Here is a 17,096-nt window from a genome sequence, read left to right on the forward strand (position 1 = left end):
TGATTAAAAACACCAACTTTTATCACCAGAAACGCGGCCGTAAACGTCCTTGTGCCGTCCTAAAAACACCAGACCTCTGCCACATAAAAAAAAAGAAAGAAACGTCTGCCAAGGTCTGGACGTCCCGCTCTGGCTCACAGTCACGCAGGTTACACACAGATTATCGTGCAGCACTTTGCACCAGTGCAAAGAGCTAGTTTGAACTGTGTTATGTTGCCATTAATTCACATTTAGCATCTTTGTGTAAATGCGCACAAAATGAAACAAAAAGGCTTCATGAAGGCGGTGAAGGTGGGCATTTCCTCGGGGGGCTCTTTAGGAGAGACAGGGGTCTTTGGTGCTCGGGGCTCGGAGGGTCCAGAAACCCCTCACACCCACTTCACATACGGGCCTGATGTGCCTCGTGTGAACGTTCTAGTGACAAACATCTCAACGCCTTAATGAGCCCCACCCCCCCACCCCCCGCCGCCGCCGCCGCCGCCCCACCCACCCACCCACCCACCCCCCTCCAACTTGTGATTGACTCGACTATAAAAAGTAGATGAAACTGTAAATCATGAGACGTATTGTAAAATGTACTTCTGTCTTCCCGTGCTCCATAATGAAGCAGTCATTATGATTATTTTATAGGACTGAAGTTTTTAAAAAACTACAAGAATGCATTACTCTGCATAATGAACAGATGTTGTGGCAACAAGCACATACATTATGCATAAAAAATTATTTCAATTTTGATTGTAGATGCTGATTTATTGAGACAAGTCTAGCTTACAACAGTAATGGATTTAGGATGTGCTTTTGTTGTGTTATTTCCATAATTAATAATAGGGGAGGCAGCACATTATATATGCTTTGTATTCATAAAGATGAGAGGGCTTGAGTTATAACAGATAAAATACTGCTTGCTGAACTTTAAAACCACATTAGATTAATTATACATAAAACTTAAACCCTTTTGAATGAAAACAAGGAAAAAAACTTCCTCTAATGCCTTATTTTCCTGTTGTCTGCGTTTTGATTCGCTGAAGAGAAGGAGCGAAGCTGATGGAGGACTTGAAGGAAGGGGGAGATAATTACCTCCGTGTCATGTGCTGGAACACGATGGGAGACCACTAATAAACAAGCAAGCCAGGCTTGGCCAGACACCGCTTTATTAGGCACACATATAATAGAACAGACCTTAATCATCATAATTCGTTTTTATTAAATATGTTTGAGGTCTTGATTTATTTTGATGGTCCTCTTGGAGGTTTTGGTAAGTACCGTTTTCCAAAAGGCGTTTCTCACGGAGCCCTGAGGCGGCCCGAGGACAATAAAAAATAAAAATAAAAAAAAATAAACATTTGCGGTTGTAAAATCTAAGCATTTCCCTCAATTTGTTTAATTTGTGGCCCCGGGATGTGATTTACTCCGACATCTTGATCCATTTGAGTCAAAGGCATAATTTAAGTCCGGATTTTGATTAGTTTGTGGTCACCAAAGAGAAGTCATTCGACACTTTATTAAACCATATGATGTACTTGATGGTCCCCGCAGGGGAATTGGAGCTCCGAATGCTGCGCACATTCATGCCTTCGCAGCTGCACCAGAATCGACCGAATCACAACAATAAATTGATCCACAATCCGATTCATTTGTGGACACGAGATATAAATTGTTTCCACGTTTGATGGATTTCAGGTCACAGTATTTGTTCCAATATTCTGATTGATTTATGGCCAAGATTTAACTTGTTCCCATAATTTACTTCATCTGTGGGCTCAACATGTAACAAATCCTCCCATTTTGATCAATTAGTGGCCATAAATTAAAGTGTGGCATCAGCTATAATTTTCTCTCGATGGCCTCTCCTTAGCACCTAATATTTGTCATATAAACAGTAGAGACAGAAAATATTACCGCCTCTCATGCAGCTCAGCCAAACTCCAGGTTTCTAGTGGTGAAATGAACTGGCATATTTTTAAATGTCATTATGTGGCTGCACATCCTCCGAGCGCTTCCAACGGCCCAATGTGACCCCGTTCAGGACTGTCACATCTGACTGTATCTCAGCTGGAGGCCCAGATGCTGATGTCTTCCAGACAGAGCAGAACCTGGTGGAACAAGTCCAAGTCCTGGTACACGAGGAGGTACAAGAAGCGGAATGGCGTTTTGGCTCTACACAGTAGAATTAATGATTTGAAGACACATAGTTGGTGAATAATTGATTCCAGCCCCGAGGATGGTTAGGAGCTGAGTAAAAGACTAATAAATCATTTGTGGTGCTGCCAGTTGTCACTTTCGATTATTTCTGGGTTTGTGATAAACTGCAGCACCTGCCAGCTGCTGGTCCCACGATTCTTTGGAGCGGAAAGTGGCGACTTTACCCAAACTCTGCTCCCTGCCATGGCCGATACAGACAGCTGCCCCTTTGGAGGAGTAGTGTGTGTTCATAGATGAAAAATAGGATTTATCAGAACTACAGTGGGTCAGAATATTTAGTTAATGACTTGCTTCTATCCAGATTAATGGCGGGAGCCTGATGCTCACATTTAGCCACAAGGACGATAGCGAGGTCAGCCAATGATGTTGGCCGGAAAGTTCTTCAACCCAGTGGTGTTGAGGTCAAATTCTTACACATAAAACTAAAAATAGATATACAGTAGGTGACCTTGCTTTTCTCACAGAGCAGAGTCATGTTGGCCCTGCGCTTCCCCAGACGGAAGTGAGATGAAGTTTCAAATGTCCCCATTACGACGTTTGGGCTTCTTCTAACAGCACTCATCTGATGCTGTAATGATCACCTTTGATACATTTTTTTGGTTTATTTCAGCTGAAAAATACAAAATGCTACGAATTCCGAGTCCTTGTACTTGTTCTTTGGGCTTTATGGTACTGACACTATTTATAAAATCACATTTTTACAGCAGGGCACATATTCAAATGTGCTTCAAAGAGATTCAGTTACATCGTCATGGTCCACATTTGACAATACGGAGGTGTTTAGGTAGTGAAAGAGCTCCAGTGTACAAAAAAAAAAAATAGTGGCAAAGACCCTAAAGGGTAGAGAGGCTTGTGGCCAACGACTGGTATTTACTGACCATCACCAGTTATGCTGGAAGACTATAAGGCACATTACTTTTATAATCCCACATCCAAGTTCCAGCTCATATCTCCCGGTGTTTACTGGGTTTGGACCCGCTGCTGCAAATGCAGCCCAGACCAGACAGCGATGAGCAGCTCCAGTGTTTTCCATTCCTCTTTTGACAAGCATCTGGATAGCCAGAGTGAACTCACTGCGCACGGTGAGATTATCTAATCTGGATCCAGCTGTGAACCAGCCACAGACTGCATCAGACACCGACCTCGGTAGACTAAACACAGTGTTCTTATTTTCATGGGAAAAAAAAATGGATTTTGACTGCATTGTGTTGCGCATCCTTATCAAATCTTGATCCTCAGTACTTCCATTTCATCAGTTAGGCACTGTTTTCTTTAAAGGTACAATTCGTAACAGGAGTATTTATCCTTGCAAAGCCTGACACCGTCTGTACCTGACTTGTAATGTCATTTTGCTCCTTAAGAGGGCGACACTGCAGCTTTAAAAATCCAGGGATTTTCTTCTTTTTTTAAAACAGTAAAATGTGCAGAAAAGACTTCAAGTTAGCAAAAAGAAAAAGAAAAAAACGTTTTAATGTTCACTTAAGGGTTTTTTTTTGTTTTTTTGAAAGAGTAAATATGCAGAACTGGAGAAACGTCTCTTTGGAATCATGCTACATTGGCTAGCATGTCCTTGTTTCTTACAGCCCGTTTGAACAGCCCGACTTTCAGGACCTCGCACGCTGCCCCCTGTGGACTCGGGATGAGAGGGGACGCGAGTCAAGATCAGCTGTTACTTGTAGCTAAACAGAGGTAATTCTGCGACATCGTTCCGTCTCTCACCAAACGTACACGGACTTCAGTTCTCAGGCTCCAAGCGTCTTGTCCTTGTTCGTGGCCTCGTCCTCTCGGCTTCCGCCAGCTAACAGCATCTCTTTCAAGTTTTCCCGTCCTGGTGTTTCGTCAAGTTACTTGTTCTATTATTCGATGAGGAGAATTCCCTCAGCTTCATTGCTGCGGATTATTACGCTGATGTCCTTGTCTTTGACGAATAGAAGGGAATGAACTCTGCCGCTGTCTCAGTCATCGAATTACAGCAACAGGATGAACAGGTGGATAAAAAAGAACCACCAACACTTTACTCTGATTGGAATCAAAATTATTCTTGTGCTACTTTCATTAAGACAAACACAAAAAGTACTGAAATTCTATTAGTAATACATTACATTGTAAATTGTAACAGCTCTATTTTTCCAATGCGTTACTCCAGACGCTGCAGGTAAGTTGGACCGATCCATCTCGTGCAGAATCATCACACTCCTCATTTAATCACTCCACCGGCTGCGTGTCAGAGGATGGAGTTTAAAATCCTATTACTCAACTATGAAGCACTAAATATTCCCGGGCCCGTCTCTGATTTACTAGTACATTACCAAGCATTCCGACCCCGCGGGTCATCTGGGACACGAAAACAAACAATTTGAAGGAGCGCTTAGTTTCCTCACCTGAGGAAGGAGCTTCATGAATCCCTCAGGTCTGCTAAAACTGTCCGCTCGTGTAAATCACAGCTCAAATCATTATTGTTTGTCTTTAATCTCTAACTATTTATTTTCTTGCTTTTGCCTCTTTGTTTTTATTGTCTTTTAAATGCAACGTTAATGTCCCCTTAATGTCTTATTTTAAATGTATTTCTATGCCTCTGAAGAGCACTCTGAACCGTCTGAAGAACGTCCTTGCCTCGCCTCACCCTCCAAACCAGATTTTATGATGTTTCGCTTTTTTTTCTGACCATCTTGATTGATTGACTGACTGACAGATGGAGCTGTTTTTAGCAGCCTGCTGTGATGAAAATGTGATAATCTGTAAAATGAATTAATAAAATCAGGTCTGTCACCTCCCCCCACATCTGACAAGTATAAATCTAAGTGATTAACACTGTTGTACGTTCACATTTTACTTCTGGTTTATTTGAACATAACAGATTGCATATTGTAGCATTATGAGAATGTGTGTCTAGGTGTAAAGATGTTTTTTTTCCCTTTAATTCGACACTGTGGCAACACATTGGCATTGTTAACATATGTGAGACTTGTCAAAAACGCTTGTGTTTTGTCACGTGTTCGCATGAGCCTAATGCTCAATGTAGTACAAGGAAGACCTTGTCAAGTGAATAATTACAGCGCTACGGATCACAAGCTCCCTGGAGTGAAGCTTGTCAAGGTAAACTAGGTGTACTGCACAGTTCATGGTACTTGGATTAGGAGTTTTAAAATCCCTTGATTGTACAAGGCTTATGTTTTCATCCTGAAAGTAATCTGACCAACGCTGGTCCTTTCAGTCTCTATTAGTCATTGCACATGGGGCTAGAGAACACACACATACACACACACACACACACACACACACACACACACACACACACACACACACACACACACACACACACACATTTGTAATGTTTGCAGAGATAATAGTATATTTTCTCAGCTGCTTTGACATAATTGTCAATTGTCTGCTCAGGTTTTATGGACTGATGTGCTGGCTATGTGTAATGGGAGAGGATGAAGGTGATGCTTTTGTCCTTGGATATCAGAGTTACCGAGAGAAGTTACAAAAGATAAAAAGGGACAGAAATGAGATATTCGATAATAAAATAGTTCCTCTTGTTTGGGCTGGACCATGCAGTAACAAGCGTTGCAGTTCCCCTCAAGATGAACCAGTGTTTATATATTTATTTATGTATTTATTTATTTTTTATAAATCCTGCAAGCTGTAAAAGACAGGAACGCACAAGCAGAGATGATGGGAGAGTGACGACAAGCAGAGCAGGTATTCCGTGTGCTGGTGCTGGTGGGGGAGTTACGTTCGTCACGTCTAAGCAGCAGAGGGAAAGTGAGAACAGTCAATTGTCATCACGGAGTGCAAAAAGCAAAGGGAGATGGAGAGTTGTTAGCTTAGCTGCTAATAGCAAGTGAGCAACAGAATCCCTTGACTTCTGCTCAGACATTTTCAGATTTAATCTCTCTTTGAGCAGATCAGTGTTCTGCTGGTTGGGATCTTGCCGTCCCACAGCCTTCCTGCTCAGGCCCAGTTCTAGCACCCCACGCCCTGCAGACACAGCTGGACACGGCTGGGTTCCGGCGTGGGAGGAGGTGAGGCTCGCCTTCTCACCGGAGGATGAACTGCTGCCTCCCAACGGGGCTGTGACTGCAGCCATGTACTCTGTTTTGAACTCTACTTTACTTCCATTGTCTTATATAATGGTTAACCGACAAATTTCTGCTGTAATGAGTTGTATCACATACGGATATGTTTATGAATATTGTTATTGTTTCCTCATATGCCAAATATTATATCAGAACATTAAAATCGCCCAGAGACTGGTGTTTGTATACATTTTACTGACTTGGTGTCTCAGCATACTGCAATGGCAGCACAGAGGGTGAACTATTTTACATTGGTAATGCGGCAATGCTGCTTTTGTGATGACACTGCTGCTATTGCTTGCTCTGATGTCCATTTAGACTGACAACATGGCGGACGGGCCGTTTCGATTGACTGAACACTTCTAAAACAACCCAAACAGGCATGAAAGAATGAGAAAGTACAATCCGCCTGCAAGTGTGATCTGCTCGCAGATGATCTGGGTTCAGGCAACATTACACACTAGCCACAGTGATAATGATACAAAGCTGAAAGTGAAAAGTTTCCCATGCAGGAGACATTGGTGGAGTGCTGACGGAGGCGGCGTGCTTGGCGGCGTGCGAGGCAGCCTCTTAGGCCCTCCAGGCAGTTCAAACAGCATTAGCAAGAGTTGTCCCTGCCTTTACCGCAGCTTTCACGCCTCACTCCTCCTCCAACGCAAATCAGATGCAACACAAGTTATCCATTTGAGATATTGAGTCGATATGGATATAAAGCCTGCACTTATGAGCCACGGTAATGAGAAAGATCCACCAGGGACCGGCAGCTTGTTTTTCTGTCTTCTACATTAGTGCAAGCTGCCGCTCGCTGCAGGTGGTATGAAATATTAAAAAGATAACCTCCTTTTGCTAACTGACCAGAGCAAAGTTGTCACATGCGTTGTCAGGTTGGAAGACAGGTCTGACTGAACTGCCTCTCCCTTCTTCTTTTCTGTGGGAACCAGTCACTAGACATAATCCCCTGATGACTTTTCTAAGTATGGAAAATTAACAATTCAATACCTGCAGACTTTAGGAAGTTTGAACTCGTCCTGTGTAACTTGTAGTGCGAGAGTTTGTCCAGCAGGAGAGCTTTAATCCGGGTCAAAAGTTCCTAATCTTTTGCACCATCAGTGATGACGTGAGTACTGACAGCTTCTTGGAGTCTGCTCTCATTCACTAGTTTTATACCTGAAAAATAACGAGCCATAAATCCGATGTAACCCATGTAAAACTGTGATCCAGAAGCAAGAAGTCTCAACATTTGCGGCATTGTTTTTTTTTTTTTTTTAGGAATTAATTCATGTATTTATATATTTTTTGGGCTGAATGAGATGAATGTCAGAGAATAATACCTTCATTGTTTTAATCGTGTGCTGTTTGTCACTTCTGAGCAGCGTCAGTTGCTCCTCGAATATCCTCTTTAGGAAAAGAGGAGATGAATGCTGCAGTTTTTGAACTGGTGACAGTCACTCAAGATTCTTTTGGAGAGCGTGCGGGTGATGCTCATATTTAACCTCTCCAGAGAGAAACCGAAGACCTCAACATGACTCGCCTGTGCAAACTACAGCCACTGTTGAATGGGTGGCGAGTGACTGCAGGTCATCAAGTTAACCAGAACCTTGGAAAACTACCGATGTGGTGACTGAGGATTGTTGGGCGTCTGTGAATAACCAAACTTAATAAAGTTATACTGTCCTCCTACAGACATTTTCCTAAAAGTTCAAAGTAATGGAACAATAAACACTTGAATAAATGTGAGATTAATTATGATTAACTGTTACAATTCTGAGATGGAATGCGATTAAAAAATTAGTAGCTATTTGTTCGTTTCTTGTCCCAAAGCCTCATCTTTACCGAATCCTTCCAGAGAGATTTTTGCGTGTATTTTCACCGCAGCGTTGTCGCAATATTGAAGCATACAGAGAATAAAAAGGAATTTTTTGCTTGAGGTTCGCACAGTCTTTGCACAGTTGCACACTCGTGTCGAACCATGCACAAAAAAACTGTGCACAACTTTTCAACAGATACGGTACGAAGCTTTCATGAGAACACGATGCCTCGGAGAACATGGGAGAGCAACATCAAACCCCGGAACGGCAGCAAAAATAAGAATTTCATTGAGTAGTTTTCGCTTCAAAGCAGGAAAAACTAGTGTGCCCAGTGTGAGAAATGTGGAGATTGATTTACTTGGTTTAAAAAAATAATTTATCGTAGTAGAAAAGTTCATTTAAGGCCAATAAAGAACCTCATTATATTACTCATATTGTCAGGAGGCCACCAAACTGGTAAATATAAAATAGCATATAAAAAGTACTCCCAAAACGCTCACAATACCTACCTAATTTGTCTAATCCCTGCAGAAAATACATCTCATCAACCAAAAATTAAAAACATAATAAACTAATATCAAAGTTGTCTAAACATAAGCTTCTAAGGGGCTCAGAAAGAAATATTTTTTGTCACAATGTGGATGTGACTTCGCAAGTTGACGGCTGATGTTCAGACTTTTAATTATCAGCACATAGGTTTACACACAGTGATTTCAGATTTGTTTTTGAAGGGTACTTTATAGTCTCTACAGAAGTTGGAGGCATGTGATCTGATTCACAGCGTTCAGAGCTGGCAGAAGATCAGCAGCTCTCCAAGCTGCCAGAGCAGCCTGGCCACGTGACCGGCTGGGAAGCGTTGATGGGGCTGATGGTTTTTTTTGGAGTGAGTGGCAGCTGAGGCAGGCGGGGTGGCGGGTGGGGGTGGGGGTGGGGGTGTTTGGTACAGGCTGCATGTAGAGGAAGTAAAATGAAGGGGGGTGGGGGTTAGGGGAGGAGCTGGTGGGCAGTGGTTTGGGATCTGCGAGGAACAACAGCGTTGCTCCAGTGCGTCTGCTCCCTGACACTTCCCTAATCTGATAACGAATGAGGACAGGTTGCCTTTGCTGTACCTGGCAAGTACCTTCCCCAACCTGCACAGGCGGATTTCGGTGGATAAGGCCAGGCTTGGCAAATGCTGGCATCCTCTGGAGAATAGTTAAAGGGTGATTAATCATTGTTTAGGCGCCGAATGCGCATGGAAGAATGGGAAAGCGGCGTTCCACACCTCTGAAGCAATTAATCCCTGTGATCTCCACCAGGTTTGTCTTGTAGATAAGTCAGGGTACAAAATTGTTCCTAATTTATCAACCCACTCATGCCATCCAGCATAAAACACACAATTTATTTGCAATCATTTATAGTCAAAATTTAAAAAGAGTGACTTTGCCACATCCAAGTGTGCCTTATATTAGCTTCATATAAACTAAGTACCCCAGATTACAATGAGAATCTTGTTTTATTGTGCACATCTGGTGGAGTCACAATGCATTTTCACATTCGCTGTCGAAATTTTTGAGCGATTGTGGCATAAATCATTTTGCTAATCAGAAACATAAGTGACAAGAAGGCATCTCCCCTCTTGGAACAAAGGAGCAACATATGGCTCTAAAAGCACTCAGGTCTTTTATTTGCAAGGTATATAACCTGTGCATAAACCAATATTATTGGACTCATTTGCATTTTTCTTTCATTCTGGGCTCTTTTTCAGATCTCATATCTTTGCAGATGACTTCAATAATGGATAAGAAAAGCATTTCTCCCTCGTTATATATTTGATTCTCAACTTGAGTGCAGTTAAGCAAAACATAAGACTCGGCTCAATGGTTTGTTGCAAGGTGAATTATGGTGCTGTACTTTGTGATTTGAGGAGAACATAGACCGGCGCATGCATGATAGATTTATGTAAATATGCGAGCCACCTCAAAAAGTTCACTTCCCCCCTCTAATAAACTGCATTAACAGATGAAGCAAAAACGACACTGATATGACAAGATGAATTCCTTTATTATGAGTGGGTTCTCTCCGGATCTCTCTGCATTGCTTCCAAATCATATTTGCCTCCTAAAATGGGAGGAGGGGAGACACACATTCTTGCCAATAATAGTAAAATGGCTCCTGTTTTAATTGCATCATTACGTACCCAATATCAGCAGCCTGCCTGCCAATATCAATATTGCCATAACATGGGTGGAATATAGATGACCCAGGGTATGCGTGGGTCTTCCATGAGTGCCTCCATGCCAGACTCATCCCATTGCCCGCTGTGCAGGGAATGGGAATGTAGGCCGGATAGCAGCTCGTCTTTCTAATGTCCCCCCGTATTCCCATAATTGCTGACGGCTCTTGTTTGGATTTTGATGGCGGCTTGGAATCTGTGGTTGCTACACATAGGAATTGATAGGCCTTAAGGGAAACATCATGTTACTCTGTATGTGTATGTGTGCCGGTCTGTACGTGCCGAGATCAGCTCTATTGTAAAATCAAGAGGCAGTGGGCTTTGCATAATGCATTCATACATTACGATGATGTAACTAATATAAATGGGGGTCACCGGGGTCAGGTAGGCTGCGGAGGGATAAACGAAACAGCTGGTTAACTGATGATGAGAACACACAGGTTCTTATAGACGCAAAGCTGGTGTAGCCTGGCGCAGGCGTTGACTTTTCAGAAAGGGCCAACACATGTATAGACCTGAGAAATGTAAAAATAAAGTCTGTTTGCATTTCTGATCCAGCCACGCTGCACATATGGCATGCCAGGAAACTTAACAATTAGTAACTGCTTTGATGAAGGAAAATTGCATCTTGTAGGTCCCAATTCGAATGCACTTCACATATCCATATTAATGCAGTCAGGATTGGAGAGTGAGAAAGATAATTTTGCTGTTTAAATATTTCATTCTAACTAAAAATTTAGCCCGTAATTAGAGCTCCCGACTGGCAAAAGCATCCAGTTTGTCTGTTTTAATTAGATTGTTGTTTAACTATTAATTATGTATAAGTGTGTGTCATACAGTTTTGATGCTGGACGGTGTGAGGGTCAGCGGCATGACGGCCTGGCAAAGACTTATTCACCTCCATTCATCCGCTGTTCTTCAGCAGGCTCTCTGTGTTCGATCGGGGCCGATAGCACAGTACAGAGAGAGTACTTTCATATGTACTGTATTATTAAAACATTCATTTGTATTATTACTTTCAACACAATAAAAGCTGTGTGATTATAGACGGTCTGGCGTTCAGTATTGTCAGAATGTGACAGCTCATCACTGTATTATTACTCCAGAGGTATTTGCTTACAAGAAACACGACACCGATTTCTCTAAGTGCACTTAACTCAAACTTTATGACTTTTCAGTTCGACCTGAATCAAAACACGACCAAATTTTTCCAAGAAGATAGCGTGGAGGAGGAATGAGTCCAACAATGAATATGCTAGCACTGTTGAAGGTTTAGTTGTCAATGGGTTTCCAGTTAAAAGCCTAAAATGAGGCCCGTGGCTAGCACGCGCGGACAAATTTGGAACATTTTGTGTAACGACAACACTTGGGAAGGTTTTTTTTTTTATGTCTCAAACACAGAGGTTGCTAACCAGTGGCTGAACAATACTACAGCGGCTGGCACAAACATAATCGCGCCAAAAACAGAGGCTTGTGACGCGTGACGCTGCAGTCATGCATCTGGGGTGTCGTTTCCTTGTAGCGTAACATTAGCTTTGTGCTTCTAACAACCGATTGTTGACTGACTACCGTCGGACCAACACATTCCTTCTGAAAACTCTGCAGGTTCCGTTCACGTCAGATGGACTAATCTTATTGTTCTTATTCAGCTGGCATACAAAATCAGAGTTGCGTTGTTACGGATGATGAGAGTGTGATTGACAGAGAGATTCCACCACAAAAATCACAAATCTCTTGTAGGGACACCAAGAAAACGGGCATTTTGAATGTCAAACTACTGCATTGTGATGTAACTGTGAGTATAACAGGATAGAGAGGCAGGAAATATCGTTGGGGGGGGGGGGGGGGGGGGTTGGACTGTAGTAAAGTGGTCGTATCCAGAGCAAGGGTACACTGTGATGGGGTAGCAGCATCCATCAGGGGGACAGAGCAGGTCGATGACGTGCTGTTGTTGTGGCTGCTGAAGCGGTCCTGTAGAATGGGCTGGAGGCATTTTGGGGAACTAAAACAGGGTTTTAGTTTTGAGCAAATACCCGCATCGACGTACCAGTTTTGCCAGCTAGCCTGCCGCTATTCTAGCTTGCAGAAACATCATTGTGCCACTGAAAGTTGAAGATGGGAAGATCACGATATGATTGTTTAAAACTGTTTGGTACATTCTTATGCAGCTTCTTTTACCAGAAGTAAATACATCTGGATTTTAATGTACAACCAATTTTTTCCCATTTTGCTGTCATATATTGTTGAATAGGCGAACAATATCACCAAGGATCAGAACTAAAAGCATTAAAAAGGGTGTTTTTAATTTCATCTTGAATTATACGAGCATATTTTATTTGGAAAAAAAACATATTTTTCTGAAGTGAACTCCAATTTGCTGCTTTTATTTTGCGGTAACGCGCACAAACACACAACAAGCAGTGAGTTCATCTCTTCATTTCAGCATGAGCGACCTGCGTGAACGAGAGTCAACTTGGCTGCTTTGGTGTGACACACTACCAGGACCAACACACAAACTTCACGCCCTGCTGAACTTTTGACCTTTTTAACAGTCTGTCAACAGCTACATAATGGATGTTTGTTTTATTCTGAAGTTGTGTCATGTTTGTGTCTGGGTGTTTGGTTGCACCTGGTTTGACTCTGGGCTGTACATTTGGCTGACTGTTATTTGTTTTGTCTCTTGATGATGGGGCCTGTGATTGATGGACGGGGTCCAGGACATCTCCGATCGACAGCTGTTGATAGCTTTGAAATCGAGAGCAGCAGTCGGAGCGTAACAATGAGCTCATTGCGCTCTTGGCTTGGTCTCCAGCCCAGCAAACCCCAGCACTGGGGGGACTTCATGAATTTCAACTGGGGCCACAAATGTGAGTGCACATGGAAATTGTGCTGGGCTGGAGGGAAAGGAAAACTAGTAATATAGCATTGATAATTACAATGAAACAGTAAATACATTTTATGAGGGATACGATCCTCCTTGCTTTTTTCCAGCATGGTTTTATCTCGCGTTTGATAAAGACCTGAATTGTACATCAGCAGGGACACAAAAGCTTATTTGTTCCCCCTTCAAAACTTCCATATCTTTGAGTGATAATTTAAATACACAGCATCTTCATGTGTGCAGCCTCCGGTACACTATTAAGGTTTTTAGCGGTGATATAGGTGTCTGTAGTGGCTGTTGCTGGAAAACCTGTTAGGAGTTTTATTAAAGAAATCCTTCACTTTGTTAGAGCATCAGATTTGAGAACAAATACCTGAATGTCAGCTCATTATTTGTCAGTCAATTTCCAGAAATGTCTAGATTTCTATCAGGTGCAAAGCCTGCCGTTATTCAGATTTATTAACAATGTGACTATTTTATTGCAGGTTTTTTTTTTTCCTGCTTGCAGCTGATGAAACTGGGAGGAGGGGGGAAAAAAAAGAAGCTGCTAATGGCCAGCTATACATATACTTATGACAGTGTGAGAAGTAAGCACTGCTTCATAGTGTGTTGTCTCAAAAACATCCATACTTCAGCTTTAATTGGACAGCATCAGTCTGTAATAAGGTGTGGTTGCATGCCCAATCCCTCTGAGGTTACCAAAGCACCACATCTGATCTCAAATTAGCATTCTGGGCAAGCAGAACTCCCCAAGCGTAATTAAGGTAAATTCAACATTCTAGTTCATCGATGGCTTTTATATAATCTTAAAACCAGTTGCACTTGTTTGGCAGCTGTTTATTTCTTATATTAAAAAAGAAAACATTACGCTGCAGATGATTTGGCATCCCAGGATTTTGAATTTGAGCCCCCTATTATGGGAAATCTGGGTTTGCGTGATGATTAAATGCTTAATAAAAAATTCATTGTTGTTGCCAACATCTGTATTGTACGGGCTAACGGCTCACTGGAGTGTGCAAGACTTGTAAAGTTTCCAAATGTGCCGTTGAGAACCCTGGAAAGTTCACCTAAGAGTTTGCCTTCCTCATTACCAAGCTACTTCTGTGGCTGCGATTAGACTGAGAACATCTTTAATTGCTTTAAAATCTGAATGCATGATAAGAACGGATTAATTTGATTTTTCTGTTCCTACAAGTAGCAGATGGTTTATGTCTTCAGAATGCTCATGTTGTAAAATGAGATCCCCAGCTTGTCTCTGATTGGTCACTGTTAATGAAGCATGCTGGGCTGATTATTGATTTAGAAAATGAGGATGACACAAGTATTGTGTGTGTTGTTGTAATAAATTAAAGACAAGCTTTGTTTGGAGTTGACAGAAACCTATCTTAAATAACACCAAATATTTGATTTTCCATTCAGGTGGTCTCCGGTCTGTCAGAGTAATTTGATTGTTTATTTTAAAACAGGCACTTTTATTGTTGCCACTAACAAGCAGATGGTCGACTTGACTTATTTGTGTTTTGTGTTTCTGAATGACCGATCAGATGCATGATGGGAAACGCAATGAGCTGCTTGTCAGGGAAGAGGTAATTCACGGGAGAAGGCCCGCAGAAGCTGTATACGTTCCCAATTTACTCCCGTCTCTACCGTTTTTAAGGTTAGTAATTTTTTTTTTTTTTTGCATTATTATTGGCTGTTGCGAGAGCAGCTGTTCCCCAGCCTCCTTCCCCGCCGAATTACTATTCTCACACTGACAGACAGGCAGCTGATGGGGAAACTCACTACGTGCATGAAGAGATCCAATTCGGAGATGAAACTAATGTGCTGCATCGAGGGGGATACATATGTGGTGGCCCTGGATGAGGACTTCCAGGTTGAAACGCGGTCTGGGTCCAGCTCAGATGGAATGTGGATGAGCGCGGCGGCTCCGATGTCTCAGGCTGGTTACTTCCACTCATACAGTCAGATCATTTATTTATTCATTTATTTATTCGGCTCCCCGTACGCCGCCGTCTTGCTTTGGCTGCAGATTCTGAACTGGCAACCTTCCACTCCACCAAATAATTATTTAAAAAATAAATAAATTAATTAAAAAAAAAACAAAACACAAACACATTTTTGATATTTGGACCAGAGAATTTGGGGAGGACAAAATAACAGAGGAAGAGGAAGAAGTAGAATACGATACATCCCAGTGTGACGACACTGCAGGGAAACAAAACCAAAAACTTCATTGGATTTGGAAACGTCTTTGTTCCGTGGGAACTGTAAAGCGAGTACTTACACCAGACTTAGTACTCATACATCACACAACTAATGCCTTACAAGGATATTTTGTCTTCTATTGTTCTTCTACTCAACGACACGCCCGAAAATGACCAAAACAAAGTCATTATTTGTATTTTGATGTCCCTCTCCAATCGTTTGTCTCCATGTAAAGTTTAATGTGACACGTGCTTACGTGATTATAAGAATATCGTGTCAGTCAATCCTGACAAAGACAGTTAGCTAGCGAGCAAAACCGGTTCGTCAGTGGGTCCGCCTGAGCCCCTCAGACTCGACACATTCAACTTTACCACATGGAGCACAAAACAGGCTATGAATTCCTCCCGACATCACTTCCCACCTTTCTTTGCTCTCGGTGTTTATTTCACGCTGATGTATGAAAAAATACAGCAGCTTGACACTCAAAGTCCAGTGTCAGCTGGACCTCAAAGCTTGTAGGAATTGAGGGAAGGAAGGAGGAGAATTGTCGGAGTTGTTTACTTGTAAAATAATAACAAGTCTCCATCCATTGTGGATGGCTTTGTTCTTTCACATCTTTTAATCCAGCGGTCAATTACAGCCATAAATTAAACTACAGTAGAACATACTCTTTGTTAAAAAAAAACAACCCTATCGATCAATATTTCTTTTTATATTGTACTGCAGTAGTACTACAAGTCAACTCCCGAGTGTGAATAACCTATTAACTTCCAGCCCATTGTTTAGGTTACAAAAATTCAATTTTGTTGTGTCAGTTAACTGAATTTTTAACTTATCATCCAGTATAAGTTCATTGCACAATTTGTCTTTGATTGGTTCCCTGAAAGCCCTGTTTTAAAAAATGCAGTGTCAGTTTTCCTTAATATACCATAGAATACTTTATCATGATTAGTGTAGTTTAATATATATATATATATATATATATATATATATATATATGTATATATATATATATTCAATATATCTCTTACTGTATTGAGCACAAGCATAAGACATTAATTATTAGAATTTTCTGTCTCCTTTTCATCATCTCCTAAGGATATTTAAGTGTAATTTTGTTAATCATACCTCTGATAAGTACATAAAACCTAAAAAGCGGATAATGAAGTGCAGCCCAGCTGATGGTGGGGGGGTCAGGGTCACAGCAACAGTAATTACAGGACTTTGTCAGTGCTCCTCCTCTGAGGCCGTAGTCTTCTCTGAGAATCTGATCAGCTATTGTGCTACAGTGGGAGAGGTCATTTGATGGCAAAGTGGAGCTGAGGACTGGCGATGTACTTGCATTATTCAGAGAGCAGCAGCAGTGGCTCCTATTCTAGATCTCCCACTGTGCTCCATTTCCAGACATGCACTCATGCAGTTTGTCCAGAGCAGCGAGCTCCTTTGAGCATAATAACAAAGCCTTCATCACTTATCTACTGCTGAGGTCATACACTCCTGCCTATTTCAGTTGACATGCAGAGCAAATATTCATAATTACCTTCAGCTCCGTAGTACCAGCCTGCCTTGAGTTACCTGCTGTGGTGTTTTACCACCTGTTACTAATCGCTCTGTGAATTCGTCACGGCACCGGCAATGATTCAAACCAACACTGGGCGCCCCACAAGACCCTCCAGGAAACACAGCAACCGGCAGCAGCGCGG

Source organism: Aulostomus chinensis, chromosome 11 (genome assembly GCF_037954235.1).
Source record: "Aulostomus chinensis isolate RoL2024-O1b breed Wild chromosome 11, RoL_Achi_v1.0, whole genome shotgun sequence".
NCBI lineage: Eukaryota > Metazoa > Chordata > Actinopteri > Syngnathiformes > Aulostomidae > Aulostomus > Aulostomus chinensis.